Source organism: Archocentrus centrarchus, chromosome 10 (genome assembly GCF_007364275.1).
Source record: "Archocentrus centrarchus isolate MPI-CPG fArcCen1 chromosome 10, fArcCen1, whole genome shotgun sequence".
Classification (NCBI taxonomy): domain Eukaryota; kingdom Metazoa; phylum Chordata; class Actinopteri; order Cichliformes; family Cichlidae; genus Archocentrus; species Archocentrus centrarchus.
The window spans coordinates 37,298,233-37,316,611 of record NC_044355.1 but is presented as its reverse complement, the minus strand read 5'-3'; the positions used below and the strand labels follow the sequence as shown (position 1 = coordinate 37,316,611).

General features: G+C 40.4%; 1 long non-coding RNA gene across 1 annotated transcript; it reads right to left on the bottom strand.

The window, feature by feature from the left end:
* Positions 1-15,884: 15,884 nt before the first annotated feature.
* On the bottom strand, positions 15,885-18,140 carry LOC115786408 (uncharacterized). Its single transcript, XR_004020416.1, has 4 exons — positions 18,018-18,140; positions 16,734-16,865; positions 16,382-16,590; positions 15,885-16,283 (listed from the first exon to the last, which is right to left on the bottom strand). It is a non-coding gene; the product is annotated as an uncharacterized LOC115786408 (long non-coding RNA).
* Between the last annotated feature and the right edge of the window lie 239 nt (positions 18,141-18,379).

The following is an 18,379-nucleotide window of genomic DNA, read 5'->3' as shown; positions in this document are numbered from 1 at the left end:
TGGGCGCAGATGTGCGGCAACAGGTAGTGGACAGTGTTCGTGAAAGCCCCTCCTTCTCCCTTCAGCTGGACGAGAGGACTGATGTCGCCAACTGTGCTCAATTAATGGTGTACGTGCGCTATGTTAAAGAGCTAAATGTGCATGAGGAGTTTTTGTTTTGTCACCCTCTGCCCTCGCGCACTACAGCAGAAGAAATCTTCAAGGTTTTGAATCATTTCATGCGGGAAAATAATGTGGATTGGGGCCGCTGCTGTGGAATATGAACTGATGGGGCAAGGGCAATGACAGGCCGGCACAGTGGTCTGGTAAAAAAGGTGCAAGAGGTCGCCCTGGCTGCTATTTGGACGCACTGCATAATCCACCGCCAGGCCTTGGCAACTAAGAGGATGCCCCAAGAGCTGCGCACTGTGCTGGACGAGGCAGTAAAAATTGTTAACCTTAAAAAGTCGCGCTCCATTAATGCCCGTCTCTTCTCCATCCTCTGCAACGAGAGGATTAAAACAGCTGCTTCTGCACTCGGAGGTCCGGTGGCTTTCCCGAGGAAAGGTTCTCACGCGCCTTTGTGATCTCCGTGAGGAAGTCCTTCTTTTCCTCGCTGAAATCAACTCTCCACTGGTAAAACACATGGAGGACATGAAGTGGGTTGCAAAGCTTGCCTATCTTTCGGATGTCTTCAAAAAGATAAACACACTGAACATCTGTCTGCAGGGCAAAGAGTGCAACGTCTTTTACGCACACGATCAACTCTGTGGATTTAGGAAAAAGTTGGAACTGTGGGGTGCGCGTGTGGAGCGGGGATCAGTGGTCTGCGCGCATTTGGAGGGGATGCGCGAGCAGTTTGGAGAGTATTTTGGAGAGGAGACAATGGCAAACCAGTGGGTGTAAAAACCCATTTTCCTTCCCCGTGACACTCAAAGATGGACTTTCAGCAGGAGAGGAAGAGGCTCTGGCTGAGCTGAGCTGTGACATGGACTTGAAACAGAGGATGAGTGACGTGTCACTTGCGCACTTTTGGCTGTCAGTAGGGACTGAATATCCACAGCTCTCCACGAAGGCAGTGAACATGCTCATCCCCTTCCCTTCAACCTATCTCTGCGAATGTGGGTTTTCCACACTCGTAATGATAAAAAGCAAATACCGGTCAAGGCTGCTGGTTGAAGATGATCTGCGGTTATACCTCTCCACAGTGCAACCCCGCATTAACCGGATTTGCGCATCAAAAGCACAAGCACATTGTTCCCACTAAAACTAAGGTGAGCTGAACAGTAATGTTGCCAATGTGTTGCCATGTTGCCAATTTAGTTAAAATCATAAATAAAATGAGTTACACATGATTCAGGACCGTGATAGAAAAAGAAAGGGTGCGCATAGCGTGCGTAATTGTTTTTTCCTTTGTAAGCCTCCCCTCTTTCATACAGCACGCTCTTTTAGCTCGAGATAAATTGTTTAGATGAGCCACAAAAAGAGCTCCACGATTTTGCAACTGTTTAGGTTTTTGATTTATTTTTTAATTTCAAGGAAATGTGCAACATTTACAGATGTGTTCCAAAGATCTGATCAAAATGTTTTTGTTAAGATGTGAAAACACTGTTGGTATCTCAAACATTAAACTCAGAATCTCAGATGTAACGTTTGTTTGAGAAAACGGTTGAAAAATGAGTTTGGGGTTGTTCTTATCATTAGAAAAATGAAAAAAGGGCGTATTTGCCATACAAAGGCCCTGATAAAATAATTAAAATGGGAGGAAATGTTTTAAAATGTTCATGCGTTAAATTTCATTCAGGTAAAGTGTCATTTTAAAAGATGAGATGGTTCTAAAATAAAAGCAATTAGAAGGTGTATTGTAGTGGCATTTGTTTGTGTGTGGGTTGATTATTGGGAGGGGCGCAGCAGGCATTGTGCTCCTTGGAGGGGGGGCTCACCCTTTCATACTTTGAAAACCCCTGATCTAGAGGACTATACATCTGCTGTCCCTGGATACATAAACAAGTGTGTTGGGGACTGTGACGTGCTACCCAAACCAGAAGCCCTGGCTGGATGCAGAGGTTCGCTCTCTGCTGAAAACAGGGGATGCTACCTTCAGGTTTGGTGACTCACAGATGCTCAGGAGGGTCCAGAAGAGGGCCAAAGCCACATATGCTCAGAAGATCCAGGGACTCTTCTCCTTCCAGGATCTACATAACATGTGGAAGGGCATCAAGTGCATCACAGACTATAACTCCAGAGATGCACAATGCCCTAGGAACCCCTCTCTGCCTGACACACTCAACAGGTTCTACGCCTGCTATGAGGACCCCACCCATTCACCATCAGACTCACCCCACCACCCAGAAAAGAGCCCCTCAATGTGACCCCAGTAGAGGTGCGCAGGATCCTACAGAGGATTAATCCCCACAAAGCTACTGGCCCAAATCTCTGGGCGGGTTCTAAAGGACCCACCTTATGTTGGTGCAGACCAACTCTCTGTGTTGTTGATGGACATTTTTAACTCCTTCCTCATATAAGCAGCGGTCCCCATCTGTTTAAAGACTGCCATCATCATCATCCTGGTCCCCAAGAGCTCCACAGTGACAGGCCTGAATGACTATCAGCCAGTAGCTCTCATCCCGATAGTCATGAAGTTCTTTGAAAGACTGGTTATGGCCCACATCAAGGACATGATCAGTGTCACTGTGGACCCACACCAATATGCATACCGGAAGAACCGGTCCACAGAGGATGCCATTTCCTCTGGTTCACACTGCCCTCACCCACCTGGAGTGTAAGGACTCCTAAGTCCATATGCTCTTTGTGGACTTCAACACCATTGTTCCACAGAACTTGGTGCACAAACTGCTCACACTTGGACTGAGCTCCTCCCTCTGCAACTGGGTCCTGGACTTCCTGATGAACAAGCCGCAATCTGTGAGGATCCACAATGTCTCCCTCTCTCCCATCATCCTCAGCACAGGCTCCTCCCAGGGCTGCGTGCTGAGCCTCTTCTGTTCACCCTGCTCACATATGACTGCGCAGCAAAACACCCAGGCTGTCATATAGTGAAGTTTGCAGATGGCACAGCAGTGGTCAGATGCATTGCTAACAATGATGAGTCTGGCTACAGGCAGGAGACAGAACACCTGGAGGGTTGGTGCAGAGAGAACAATCAATGTGACAAAAACAAAGGAGATGACTGTGGACTTCTGAAGAGTGAGACACCCCCTCCTCCCCCTGTACATCCCCAGGTACAGGTACTTGGGTATACACCTAAGTAACAACCTCACCTGGGGCAACAACACTTCCAGTCTGGTCAGGACGGCACACCATTGCCTCTACTTCCTCAGGAGGCTGAGACACGCTAGACTCGGAAGCTCAGTCCTCTCCTCATTCTGCAGATGTGTGGCAGAGAGCATCCTGTGTTCCTGCATCACTGTGTGCCACGGAAGCTCAGGATGCTCTCCACCACACATCTGTAGAACACCCTCTGCAGCAGAGAAGAAAGCTCTGCTGCAGAGGGTAATGAAGGCTGCACAAAGACTGTTGGAGTCAGCTTCCCTGAAGCTGTAAGACTGTTGACTGCTGGGGCTGTATAGTTGTACTGCTCTTGCACAACTCTGCATACATCCATGCTGCTGTTGCACACACTTACGCTGCTGTCATTTGCAGAAGTCACTGCTGGTGCACCATGAGTCTCTACCTTGCCATTACCCCACATCCTAAACTGTTAATTTGATATTTATTTTTATATTATTTACCTTGAAAGGTGCACATACACACTTGTGTATGTTTATGTGTGTGTGTATCTACACACACAGGTGTATATATCTGTGTAGATATAAAGATATGCATACATGCATATGTCTATATATGTATGTATACAGTGATTCCTCACCTATCGAGGGGGTTATGTTCCAGAGACCCCCACAATAGATGAAAATCCGCAAAGTAGCTGCGTTATATTCATTTTACTATTTATATATAGTTTAAGGCTTGATAAACTTTTCCCACTCTCCTACTACATCTTGAATGATGAAGATGACGAATTATGTAGCTGTGCAGTACTGATGGCGATGAAGGTAATGATGATGATGAGATGAATGTACAGTACTGCACAGCCAAGAAGAGCATTACAGCTCTTCAGAAGGCACCACTTCATCAGGTGCTTCATCAGGTGGTGCAGTCGTCCCCCTCGGCCATAACTTCTATTTCTGCTAAAGGCGTAGGCGTAACTGATCTCTTTGTCCAAATAATGAACATAGTTATGGGGAGTTATATAAATACCTATATACTGCAAAATCCCGTGAATATAGTGAAAACTTTGCAATACAGAATTAGATATATTTTTGTGACAAAAAATCCATGATACAGTGAAGCCGCAATAAGCAAACCGTAATATAACGAGGGACGAGTGTATATTTTCTTTATTTGATTATTACTTATGTTTATATTTATTCTTCTTTAAATTACTTGAAACTGTCATAACTATTACATGGACAACACTGGGACCTGAGGACAGAATTTTGTTCCACAAATGTAATGTGAATGACAATAAATAATTCTTGAAACTTAGATGTAGAAAAAAGTGTTTGTATGAATGTGTATATGAATGGGTGAATGCAAATGTGTTGTATAAAGCAATTTGAAATAAATAGAGTTGAAAAGTGCTATATAAGAACCAGTCTAGTTGGATGTTCCAACATGACAGTGATCCAAAACACAAGGCCAAGTCAATCTGTCATTGGCTACAGCAGAAATAAGTGAAGGTTCTGGAGCAGCCATCTCAGTCTCCTGACCTCAGTATCATTTGGGAGATTTCAAACATGCAGTTCATGAAAAAAACCCCACAAATTTACAGGAACTGGAGGCATTTTGCCAAGAAGAATGTGCAGCTTTACTATCTGACCAAATAAAGTGCCTCATCCACAACTACCACAAAAGACTTCAAGTTCTCATTGATGTTAAAGAAGGCAATATGTAAACTTTTTATCAGGGTCAATTGGGTGATTTCGTTGTAATTATGATCTAAAAATATCAAACACGATTGTCTGATAATTGTCTGTGGCAGGCAAGGCAGAGGGGAGCCAAATGTAAGACTCGGAGGTGAGAGCTAAATTATACTGCAGTAATGCAGACGCTGCACCGGTCTGTCGTGGTAAAGAGGGATCTGAGCGTGAAAGCAAAGCTGTCAATTTACCCATCAATCTATGTCCCTACCCTCACCTATGGTCGTGAGCTTTGGGTAGTGACCGAAAGAATGAGATCTCAAATAAAAGCGGCAGAAATGAGAATCCTCCAAACGATGGCTGGCCTCTCCCTTTGAGATGAAATGAAGTGAAATTACAAAAATTTACCATAGGACCCAGATTAAAAAAAAAAATGCTCTTTTAAAGAAAAGTGTCCAGGCAGATTCAGAAGGTTTTGCATCTGAACTCTTCATGTTTCTATATTCATTTAAAAAAAAAAATCTACAACAAAAAAAACGCTTCTGAAAAGTACATAGGTAAACTCTTTGCTGTCATTTAACATTTTATTGTTTCCCATGCTCATTATATATATAATGAGCACAACTGCACACAATTGCGGTGTCTCCATAACAATCAACAACATAACAGAAGTACATGTAAGTGCAAGACTTGCACATCACATCATTAAAAATAGTATCAATTTGTAAGGAAAATTGATATATCAAATGGTAATATATTATGTAGAATACAATATTAATTTTATAAGTGGGATAAAGTGGATGGATGGATGGATGGCTTCACCCAACCACTAACCATGAGTGAAAGAAAAGTTTTTGTGTTATCATTCATAGTTTCTGAAAAATTACCAAAAAAAAATCACAAATTCTGCCAGGGTATGTGAACTTCTGAGCACAACTACATGAACATTGAAAGAGGCTGTGTGAATAAGGCCTTCATGATGGAACTGTTGCAGAGAAACCACTAGAAGGAGGACCAAGAACAAAAAATGTACCAACACAGAGAGACTCAAAGAATGGACTTTCATGTGTCCATAGATGGATTCAGTTGGGACCATCATTTGTGTATCAGCAGGGAGACAAGAAAACCCTCCAAGCTTTGTATAATCAAGATCACCTGACCTCCATAGTCACTGACAAAATCCCCACTGAGAAGGTTTGGAATGAACAGGATTATAAACCAGCTAACAATTGCTCAGCATGTGTGCAAACTGATTCAAGACTGTTGGAAAAGCTCCAGGTGACGACCTCTGGAAGCTGTTTGACAGAATGAAGAATGTGCAAAGCTGTTATCAAAGCAAAAGGTCTAAATTTTTGAAATGCAGAAATTGGTAGTGAACAAAAGAAAGAAAGGGTGGAAAATGAAAGAAGAATAAGAGGAGAAGGAGCAGATGGCTGCTGGAGCAGACCTTTTTTGTTCTGCATTCATATTTATACTCATACTATACGAAGCTGAGATGAGTTAAAAAAGAAAAACGAGCAGTGGGTAGGGAAGTCGAGGAATTGGGAAAAGAAAGAAAGGTGTAAGAGTAGAGGTGGAAATTTGAAAGGGGAAAAAAAGGTGTTAGGATACAAATGAAAAGAAGCACTTTTAAGGGGGGAAAGGTTAGGAATGAAAAGGTGTTAATGTGTGTAGGGATATTCATGATATATGCCACATATATATCTTATGTACGTTTACTTCCCTGAGAAATTTGCCTGGAAAATAACATAACTGATTAAAAATACAGAAGCTTATAATGTTCTGTGTCATCATGAACTTTGTGTTCTGACTGTACAATGAATCACACTGATGAAGACTAAACAATGATAGAAATGGAGACCTCGAGGTCACCCTGTTGGTGAATTTCTCTGTTTTCCACATTCTGTTGTGTAAATGATGTAATCAAGACTGATATGCTGTGACTGTATGAAATTGTAACTTGAATTAGAAAGTACCAGTACTTCATGTCATCTCATGGCTTGCAGTCTGGTCCAGATATCTGTGAACTGTTTGAAATGGCTTTATTAAATTTAATAATTGGACTCCTCATTCCGTTGTTTGTGTCAAATCCTGTTTAATAAAGGAACATGCCGGAACCTGGGGGGATAGGCTGGTTTTTCAGGTTCCTTCATGTGTTATAGAAAGTGTATTATGGAAAGAAATTGGTAAAAAGTCTGGTTAGGAAAAGGAGATATGGGGAATAGATGGTTCCTATTTTGTTTTATGAGTTATAGGTAGTTTGCAAATACAATATGCCCAACACAGACAATTATATCATAGAAATGTTCTGTTCTTTCAAGATAAGGTTTGGATTGTGGTGTTTGTTTTCATTAACACTCACTTTTGTTTCCCACAGCTTTTGAGGACTGGTTCTTTTTGTTCTTAGGTTATAATTCTGAAACAAAAACAGCCCTTACTTTTTTCCTCAGGTCAGGTGTATATTTTCAAATATGGCTTCCTACACAACAAACAGTAAAGATAATATTTCATAAAATACTTTTGTCTCTGAATTTAAGCATGGCATATATTACCCTCTGTTTGAGAGTTTGCATCATGTTTTTGCATCTTGATAGCTGAACAGCACAAACAGGTCACAGAGGTCAATAATTGCACATTTATTCTATACGTCCACCTACGTCTACAAAGTAATGCTGCATTTGAGTTCCATTTAATGTCCCATCTCAACCTGCTCTGATTTGCTAATTGGTAAAAAATGTACCAACCCTGCTGACCTTCACAGCAACATCTAAAATGCCATCATAAAATTACTGTTAGTCACCACAGTTTTAGTAACTGCAGAATATGCATTAATATAGTTATTTGAGGAAAATGGACCTGGATTTCTGTTATATAACTAAACAAATGAAGGAGAGACTGGCTAGTTTCCAAACATTAGATTCAGAACGAACACATAAATTCAACAGCAAACCAACTATTTAACCTTGTAGGGTGTGCTTTGCCAACCCAGTCTCACAACAAAATGAATAATAGCTAGGTTGCTCCGCAGCACCTAAAACAGGGAAAGTCAACTGGAGGCCCTCGGGCCACATCCGGCCTGCCAGAGCTTTCTATCCAGCTCCCCGAATAGTACTGCAACAGGTACTATATGCCAATCAATCATGTTGCGTCATAACTCCTTAAGTCTCTGACTAGTCTGAATTATCAAAAGCCTCCAAACACCACTTCCCATTGCCCGTAAATGCCTCCATGTCCCTAGAACCAATCAGAATGAAGATCGGACCATGTGACGTAAAGCATTTTCTGTCTGCCAGTGTTGCCAACTTGGCGACTTTGTCACTAGATTTAGCAGTTTTTCAGACCCCCCCTGGCGAGTTTTTTTCCAAAAAGCGACTAGCGACAAATTTAGCGAGTTTTGTCGGCGACTTTTGGAGAGCATTTTGTTAACCTGGAATCCTCCGCTATCGCCGTGTTTTGTGTACATACAGCCTTCGTACTGCATCCGTTCAGACGCTTTGGCATCGCCTGGACCACCAAGAGTACTGGACTGTTGGTATGTTGGTCACATGACCGTAATAGCGGAAGTGAGTCTGATCGTGTCCTCGTGATATATACCTATGGATTCACAAATCCTGCTGACTGAAGGATGGAAGTTTGTTCATTCAGTCTGTTTACATGTTTTGTTCTCTTACACAGGAGGAAGCAGTTTGGTGAAGTCTGCTTCACTGCAGACTGGCTTTTTAAAGAATCGGTCAGCCTTTTGCTATTTTCGCTCTGTATCTTTTATGTTTACATTTTAATAGCCCAGCTGCGAGTCTTTTGTTATGGAGGAAAAAAGCATTAATTTATTTGAGGAGCATTATTATTTAAATATGCCATTGGTTTATTTTTGAGCAATTTCTCATGTACATCTACAGCTGAATGTTAATAAAAGTGTCTGTGTGACATTTGGGACATGTAGCTTTGACTCAGAGGTGCCTTTTTGTTTATACCTTTGGGAAGAAAAAATATCAAGATATATTTCATATATCTTCAGGTAAAAAAATATCGAGGTATTATTTTGGTCCATATTCCCCAGCCCTAGTAGTTCTAAACATATTTAGGGTGTTTTTCTTCACTTTTTTGTCTCTCCAAAGATTTTATTCCTCTCTCCTACAGCCTCGATTGCAACTACCTGCAAATAACCAATTATGCAAATTAGGTGATGATGTCATATAGCGAATTCTAGCGACTTTTAGGACATCCAATAGCTACTTTCCTTGCTGAGGAGTTGGCAACAGTGCTGTCTGCACTGAGGAGCCGGCTTTTGTTGGCGGTGATCAGATTGTAAACACTGTTGAAGGCCAGTCTAGCGTTGTTTTGTGTAGAAAAAATGTTCGGTGATCAAACTTGTCTAACTAAAGGAAGTCAAAGTCGTACCAAGATTTTTGTCAGTGAACCTGCAGGAGGATCGTTACTGGCCGCCAAACGTACTCCTCGGCCTGCTCCGGCCTCCCGTCTCCTTTGTTGTGATGGTCTCTCACACGGTCTGCTCGCGGGGGACCAGGCAGGTGGGTAGCTCGGCGTACACCTGCATGTGGTCATAGCCCCTCCGTATGCGTCTGTCATTCGGTTGTCACAAAGCCCGCAGACTAGTATCTACTCGTTTGTTATTAAAATTAATGTGCTGCCATTTTGTCCCATTGCGGTTGTACTGTGCAAATCTATGTCAAAATCTTTTTATCTCATATTTGTGCCTTTAGCCTTCATTCTGAATTGACTGAAGATTTTGCTGGTTTTGCCTCAAAACAAAATATTATTCATTAAAAAGTAGGTAAATTATTACATTTACATTTTTGGAAAAAAAGGCACCTCACCATTAAGGAGTACCAAAACTGACATAATTAAAAATAAAAGCAGAAATATATATATATATATATATATATTTTGTTTTTTTTTTTTTTTTTTTTTTTGTTTTTAAATTTTAGGCAAACAATGTATATATTTTCTTTTTGTTTTCCTTGCATGTTTTCTTCATGAAATATGTATATTTTGTTTTGCCTTTTCCCTATACAAGCCTTTGTTCTTTTTACATTCCCTCGTCTCCTCTTTTTACTTTACTGTAATCTGCCTCATTATGCAAATGAGGAGGACTGCCTCCTTGCTTCAGCTCCTCTACTGTGCATATATAGGCTTTTATTTTTAATTATGTCAGTTTTGGTCCTCCATACACATTGCCTGTGAAATTAAATTACTAAAATTTACCATAGAACCAGGATTTAAAAAAAAAAAATGCTCTTTTAAAAAAAGTGTCCAGGCAGATTTAACTAAGCAAATAGGTACTCCTATTGGATAATTACTGCATGGGCAATTATCTTTCAGCTGGCAACAAGTTATTTAACTCCAACTGGTGCAATGATTTGCTTCTCATTTCGTAATAATACTGTGCATTAATTCATTTGCTACCAACTGAACTATATTAAAAAAATTTAAAAAGTATATGTTGTTTTCTTTTCTTACCTGCCATACTAGCATTTGAGTTCATTTTATATTGATGTTACCAAAACAAGACTTGTGCCCATAATTGCTAAGCAAAGAAGAAAAAATATTACAACCATGTTGTATCACGTATTTCCATCTTAATTAACTTGGACACTCATATTAGTAAATTACCTGTAGGTTAACCACTGAGCTTAATTCTCTTTAAAATGAGAAACTCTGGAAATCCAAGTAATTTAAGAGTCTGTTACTCTTTCATAGTACAAAAGAACATTGTTACACGACAGTCAATTAGTTATTAACAGTGCAATGGGTATAATGTCACTGGTTTCAAACATCTTGGAAAAGATACCACAGCTGGTGTCATCAGTCTTTTCATGTAATCTCAGACCGATCCTGTGGTACTTATATCAGGGAGCATGCCATCTGTTGAAGGATTCCTCATTGTTCACCTCACTTTTTTTTTTTTTTTATCTGAATGTAGTAATTTATGGCACTGGCTCCATGTTTGTGCTCATTGTCACTGCTGCAGAATGAATCTGAGAATGATCAGATGCCTCCCTAATGACACTGTGTCAATGATATGAATCTACATCTGAAGTGCCTCAAATTTTGCACTGTATTGTAATTCATGCAACTTTCCCACAGGGGCAATTTGCAGTTCTGCAATCTGAACAACAAGAAAACTGAATTGCTCACTCTATGCTGGGGTGAGTTTAAGTATCTCTGGGGTCTTTCTTAGAATTGAAGGCATGCATGTGAGATCAACACTAATGCCAATGTAGGCCATAAGCTACATAAATGCACTGCCCTATATTTAAGTGGCCACTGTCCAATTTTCTGCATTTCAGGTACCAAACAAAAAAAAATTCCTCCCAATGTTATAGTAAAGAGACACTTTAAGCATTTCTTTGAGCACACTTTTTCTCAAGATTGATTCTTTTTGTGCAATCTCAAAGCTGTGTAACATTCCTCATGCTGACTTAACCCAATGCCATTTCACAGATTTTTTTTTTTTTTTTTTTTTACTCTTTTGCAAATGAGCATTCACCCTCTAAGAAATATGCAGTAAAAATAGATGCAATCCATTTTTCACACCTGATAAATCAGATGTTAAGTTTAATAAATCAAACATGGGTAAAAGCATGCAGCTCCAAATCCTCTACAGGTTGGTAAATCTTCAGACAGCTGAAAAATGAACATATATTGTTTATTAGAAGTGGTATCCAGCAAAATGTTGAAAAGTCATATTCATGCTATCTCCCTACCTACCTGAGGTGGCCCAGAGGTGTCAGGTCAAATACAAAAGCCGCAACACAAATACAAAAGCCGCAACGGAAGTGACGCAACATAAGTTTTTTTTTTTTTTCACTCAGCTGTCATTTTACCGATGAGAAAGAGAAGCGGAAATGGCTGCAGTTGATAAGGTATGTTACAATCATCTTTACTAGTGAACAGTCGTTGGTTATGTCATTGCTGTTTATTTAGGAGCATTTGGACTCAGAAATGACGTCAGACTTAAAGACCGGATACAGAAGAAGAAGCAGAACCACCAAAAACCTGATGAAGAAGAAGGAGCTTTGCTTGCGGACTTAGAAGAAGCAAATATTGCCCGTTTGATAAGTAAGTGAAACGTTTTTCTTTAACTATGATGCAGGTGTACCACTATGCCATAAAGTGGGATTACTGACAACTGCAAGTTTGTTAACCCTGTGAAGAGGGAAACATTGCTTTTTAAGTTTGTGAGGTCAGTGGTTACCACGGAAACGACTTAAACAATTTCAGATAACTTGCATTGCTTAACGACAGTATGGCACAAAAAACGGAGAATTGATCGCTCAGAAACTCCCGAATTGGTAGCTATAACTTCAGCTATTTGCTATGCTTTGGCAAAATTGTTTAAATCATCTCTACAGACTCCTTGAGTTGTTCTTTACAGTTAGCGTCTTTACTGAAAGTGACTTTTCCATTTGTGTGTTAAACACATTATTAATCAGGTTTAACTCTGCCATGTATGGAACATAATTTTTTTAAGCCAAGGCGGAAAACACTTTTATGGTGTACCTTATGTATAATGATGGTGCAAAGACTGAGTGATTCTTCTTGGCTTTTACCAGGCTATGTTTTGTCCATTTTGTGGTGGGAATCTTCATGTCGTGCTGTCCCATTGTGGCTCATGTAGCAGAAATATTCAATTCTTAAGGAGTCATCAAGATGAAGGTATGTTTTGCTCTGAAAGTTGGTGATAATATATACACTTAGTAAATATAAATGAAAACAACGTTTATGAATACAGCTTATTTTCTATTCTTAGATCTAGTGTCTCATTCCTTCCCCTCAGATCCTGAAACCACAACTGCAGATGATCTCATCTTGAAGTATTTCACAGAGGGCCACAGTTATGAAGTAATAAGAGACTTCCTTGCAGCCAAACACAATATTTCAATGAGTCTTAGCACTTTAAAAAGAAGACTACAAGATGTAGGCCTGACCAGGAGGACAAAGTACACACCAAATGCTACTGTGCAGGCAGCTATTTCTGATTAACTTAAGGGATCAGGCCAACTGCTGGGTTACCGAGCGATGTGGCAGACCCTTAAACAGAAGTACTCTCTTGTCATCAGAAGAAGGGATGTGATGCGACTAATGGGGGAATTGGATCCGGAATAGAAAATCGGTCCAGACGAAGATTTGTCTGCAGAGCATATCATTCAGTGGGACCCAGTGAAATCTGGCATGTTGATGGGTATGATAAATTAAAACCCTATGGAATTTCAATAAGTGGCTGCATTGATGGGTTCTCCAGAAAAATCATGTGGCTCAAATGTGGAAAGTCCAACAATGATCCTAGGATCATCGCTCAAAATTACACGCACTACATTTCTGAGTTTGGAGTTTTTCCAATGCGCCTCCGCACAGACTGCAGAACAGAAAATGGACTGATGGCAGCACTTCACTGTTCCTTGAGGTCATTGCACACAGACGAATTTGCAGGAGCCAAAAGTCACATGTATGGGACTTCAACATCCAACCAACGTATTGTGAGCTGGTGGTCCTACTTTTGGAAACAAAGGTTTTTGTCACATAAGTCTTCTTGTTGAAGTTATTATGGATTTATGGTCCATCTACTTGACATTTCTGTAATTATTGCATGTGATTATTCTGATCTATACACACTTTTACTTCTGGCTTTATCATACTAGTGTCAGCTTGAGACTACTTGTGTTCATTTTAAAATTGCTTTCATATAACAGCTTCTTTAACTGCTGAAAATAGCAGTACATCTTTAAAAGCAATTCCATTGTTGAGTGTTTTTAGGATCAAAGTCCATCTTAATAAGATGTTTGTACTTTTTTTTTTTTTTAAGCCTGTCATGTCTGGCAGATCTTGCAAACAGAACTGTGACCTGAAAGCGTTGTTGTGCCAAACATATTTGCTATTTCAAGGTGAGCTCTATAGGTTCTCTATAGGCTCCTCTTGTTAGTGTGTGACCCTTTATTTTATTTAAATTATTTTTAGCATACTGTGTGATGAATTTTGCCAGAGCTGACAGGCTTAGGAAAAAGAAAAGAAGAAAAGAAAAAGGGAGAGAGAGAGAAAGAGAGAGAAAGAGAGAGAATAAGAGAGAAGGGAAAGAAGAGAATAGAGAGAAAAAAAATAGGATGAATAAACCAAATAATTAGTCACTTGTTAAACATAAAAGATACTGACAATGTGTGTTTATGTTTGTGAATGAATGAGGTGTATAAGGTGCAGTTAAAATTGAGGGGGCAGTTGTGCCACAAGCACCACCAGGAAGGGAAAAAAAAAAAAAAACCTGGAAGAAGAGAGCCAGCTGTCCACTGGCTCAATAGGCACCCCGATCTCCCACACCCCAGCCCAGGGCAGGGGGGGGTGAACCCAGGGCCGTGGTGACAGCATCCCAGAGCACTGCAGCACCTGAGACTGGTGCCACCGCCCCCATCGCAGAGGGTAGCCCACTCACACTAGACGCCCATTTACTCGACAAAAGACACAAACAAGCGACAGGACATACTGGCCTGAGTTGGAAATACGGTGCCCTGTCCCCACCACCCACCCCCCCGCAATGTAGGCACCCCAGGGCCCCAAAAGTGCAGACCGGACATCCAGACGCAGGCCAGGTCAACCCACCCCACCTGGTGGTGCGCCCGGGACAGCAGAGACCCCCCCAGCGCCAGGGGGGACCCACCGGGAGCCGGCACGGCCCCAGGCCCCGGGCCCCAGACCCCAGCCCCCGAGCCACACAGGGAAGACCAGCCAACCATTCGAGGGCTGGCACACACCACCCCAAGCACCCCGGCCCACACCCCAGGACCTTAAGGCACCACCATCCAAGCCCCCACCACCATCAGCCAGGACAGGCACACAGACATCATCAGAAGGTCGCCCCAGGACTCCAGTCTCAGGATGCTACCAGCTACACAGGCCCCCAGAGTCCTCACCTGACCACCTACAAAGCACATCAGGAGCAGAGCCCACAGCCAACCACCCCCACTAAGTAATGGAGCTGATCAGTGGGAACCAAAGAGAGTCAAATTCCTCCAATTGATCTTTAGAAGAAGCAGACATTCTCTCTAAACTAAAATGATCTATTAATAAATTTCTGTATTAATACATAGTTTATTTTTTGACTTCCAATTCATGAGGATAGTTTTCTTAGCGATGCACAAGGCTGTAAGAACTATGTGTGATATATTTGACTCCATGAATAATTCACTAACATCACCTAAGATGCATAGCCTGGGGGGAAGTTGGGACACAACAGCTAAACCATGTGGATAGGTCTTATACCTGTATATATATATATATATATATATATATATATATATATATATATATATATATATATATATATATATTTATATATATATATATATATTAGGGGTGGGACTCGATTAAAAAATTACAAGCTTTGTAATTAATTAATCGAAATTAATCACATTTTAATCACATTTCAATATTTAACATGATAAATATTAGTTTAACTTTGGTTGATGAATGAATCAATATACATGAGCTTAAACTTCAAAATTTTGTTTATTTTTCCACCAGTCTACTACACAGACCAACGAAGGGTGGAAGTGCTCCTGTGATAAGCAAACTCCTGAAATTAAAGTTAAGCATCATAACTGGATAGTTTTAGTCAACATTAATGTCTCACTTAATATAGTTGGAAATTAATCATTCGCTCAGCTGTATTCCTTGATGTTGAAATGTGTCATGCTTGTTTTAACAGCTTATTTTGAAAAAAAATAATTATAACTTAAACCACAAAAAGGAGCAAATGTTTGTTCTCCGTTTAACCAGCTGCTTTTCCACAGCTGTGCTTCGCACTCACTTTGCTAGGCGACATGAGCTACACAGAGGTGAGGGCAGGCGATGCTGATATGAAGGCTAGCCGCTCACTTCCGGCCTTTGCGTTCTTCGTGGACTGCGAAGGACCCGGTCCTTCGAACCATAGACATATATACAGACATAGTATATATGTCTATGCTTCGAACGATGCGGCCCCTGAATTTGGACATTGTGTGTGTGTGTGTGTGTGTGTGTGTGTACACAAAACTGGTCTAGTGTGGATACACTAACGCAGAAGAACTAGAACCCACAACCTTTACAGGTCTGGCTCAAGATACCAACAGCTGTAGGTGGACTAAATGCATCCAAAGCCAGGGGAATTTTTGATCCCAAAGTTCATATTGTCCTTAAATGTGTTGTAGTTGTCCAAGAGTGGCAGCTTTAAAGTGTTGGCACATGTATTTGCCATAGGGAATTTTGATCCTTTAAGAAATTGAAGACATGGCTGAGGGTCCACACCAGCAGGAGGCATGCATGGCACACCCGTGGCAACCATGAGGACATCCTCCAGGGTCACCACACTGTTATGTTCTGAAAGTAGAAGTAAATACCAACACTGAGACATTATAAATCATTAATTTTATTGTAATTTGTGTGATTATTGGACAATGTGGAACAAATAAACCAACCTTCACAGTCAAGAAGGTATTCTGCCCAAAAAGTTGTTGTCTTGTTCTCCTGGACCCTCTGGTTGCTTCCATCTGGACTAAGCTCTGGTTGGAACAGATTTTCAATGTGCGCAGCAGACAAATTCTTCTTAGAATGGCACAGGACAGGAGTCATTGGATACTGCTGCAGGGCTGTTAAAAACTGCAAGGTGGCAAGTCCATTCTTGAATCTGAAATGCAATAACAGGTTGCTTAGAAAATTAAATGTACACTTTGTATCAGCTACTAAGCATTGAAATGAAACACTTGTTTTATACCTCACAATTATTGTATTTACTTTTTAGCAACAATGGCAATAACAAAATACAACTACCTTTCGATTGCACTGTGATTCGTGCTTTTCCTCCAATGACTTGACATGTTTGAAGCACCCTGCAGTCTGCAACATGGTACTGTGCTGTACCATTAAGTCTCGGAGGGTCTCCAATGAGGAAGCATTCTGGATCTAAAAAAAACAGGAGAAGAACTTTACTCATTTCAGATACAAAAAGTAATTATATATAAATAGAAATATCTGAAAAATACATTGAAAGAATATTTCAAAGGAGACAAACCTGCTTACATTTATAACAAATTATTCATACAATTTCGAAACTTTACAGTAATGACCATCATACCTCTTGTAACACTTTCCCTATTTCTTCATCTGTAACGTCTGCTACAGATGAGTGGAAACTGGACTGCCCTGCGATGTAGCTGACCAAATCCCTTGAGAGGAAATTTGGGCCAGGTCCACCATGTACTATGGACATGGCAATCACCTTCCCTGCCAAACTATACTCATCCTCTCTGATTGCTGCTCATGGAAATTCAGAGTAATTGAGTGGTCAATCATTTTAAATATCACACAAACATGGTTGAATACTTTAGTTATTTTAAAACATTCCACACAATATAAATTATCTTCCATGTTCTATATTCAAACTGAATGTAAATTTTTAGACTTGAATCTAACTTTGATAGAAATATGTCATCAATCCAACTCATCACAATATGACACATGATTGTTCATAAACAATTACAGCTTAACCCTGATTAATGTGATTTTAAAAATCACAAGATAGTTCAGTACTGTCATGTTAGCTCACGCCAAGTGTTCAAATGCAAACTTTTCTAACCGGATAGCTGCCTTATTTAAGTCCACTGTCAGATTTGTAAAGTGTAATCCACGATCTGCAGAGTTTGTGTAACGAACAACATCTTACTGTGATTTATATGTTGCTAAAAACTCAGCGAAGAAATCGCAAGTATGAATGAGTAAATGAACCAATTTGTCACATAGCTTTTCAAGGATCTGCAGGAGGGAAGGGGTCAACGATGAGTTTAGATTTTGTTGCATAAGTTAAGTTACGCAGGATTAACGTTATCTGTTTTCGGTTTTTGAAACAGAAAACCCACAGCTTCCCTAATCTCATGCTCAAGATTTACAAAGATTCCCTCATCCCACTTTCCACTCACGCTTACTCATCGTTGGTTAAATGGCAGAGTATACAGTATATAACAAGAAAATAAGGACATTAAATAATACTGCTCACTTGTGACAATCACATTGCAAATAGTGATCATAGTTAATGACACTGAAAAACGTTTCACTTACTTATCAAACGGGCAATATTTGTTTCTTCTAAGTCCGCAAGCAAAGCTCCTTCTTCTTCATCGGATTTTTGGCAGTTCTGCTTCTTCTTCTGTATCCGGTCTTTAAGTCTGACGTCATTTCCGGGTCCAAATGCTCCTAAATAAACAGCAATGGCATAACCAATGAAAGATGATTGTAACATACCTTATCAACTGCAGCCATTTCCGCCTCTCTTTCTCATCGGTAAAATGACAGCTGAGTGAAAAAAAAAAAAAACTTATGTTGCGTCACTTCCATTGTGGCTTTTGTATTTGTGTTGTGGCTTTTATATTTCTGTTGTGGCTTTTGTATTTCTGTTGCAGCTTTTGTATTTGACCTGACAC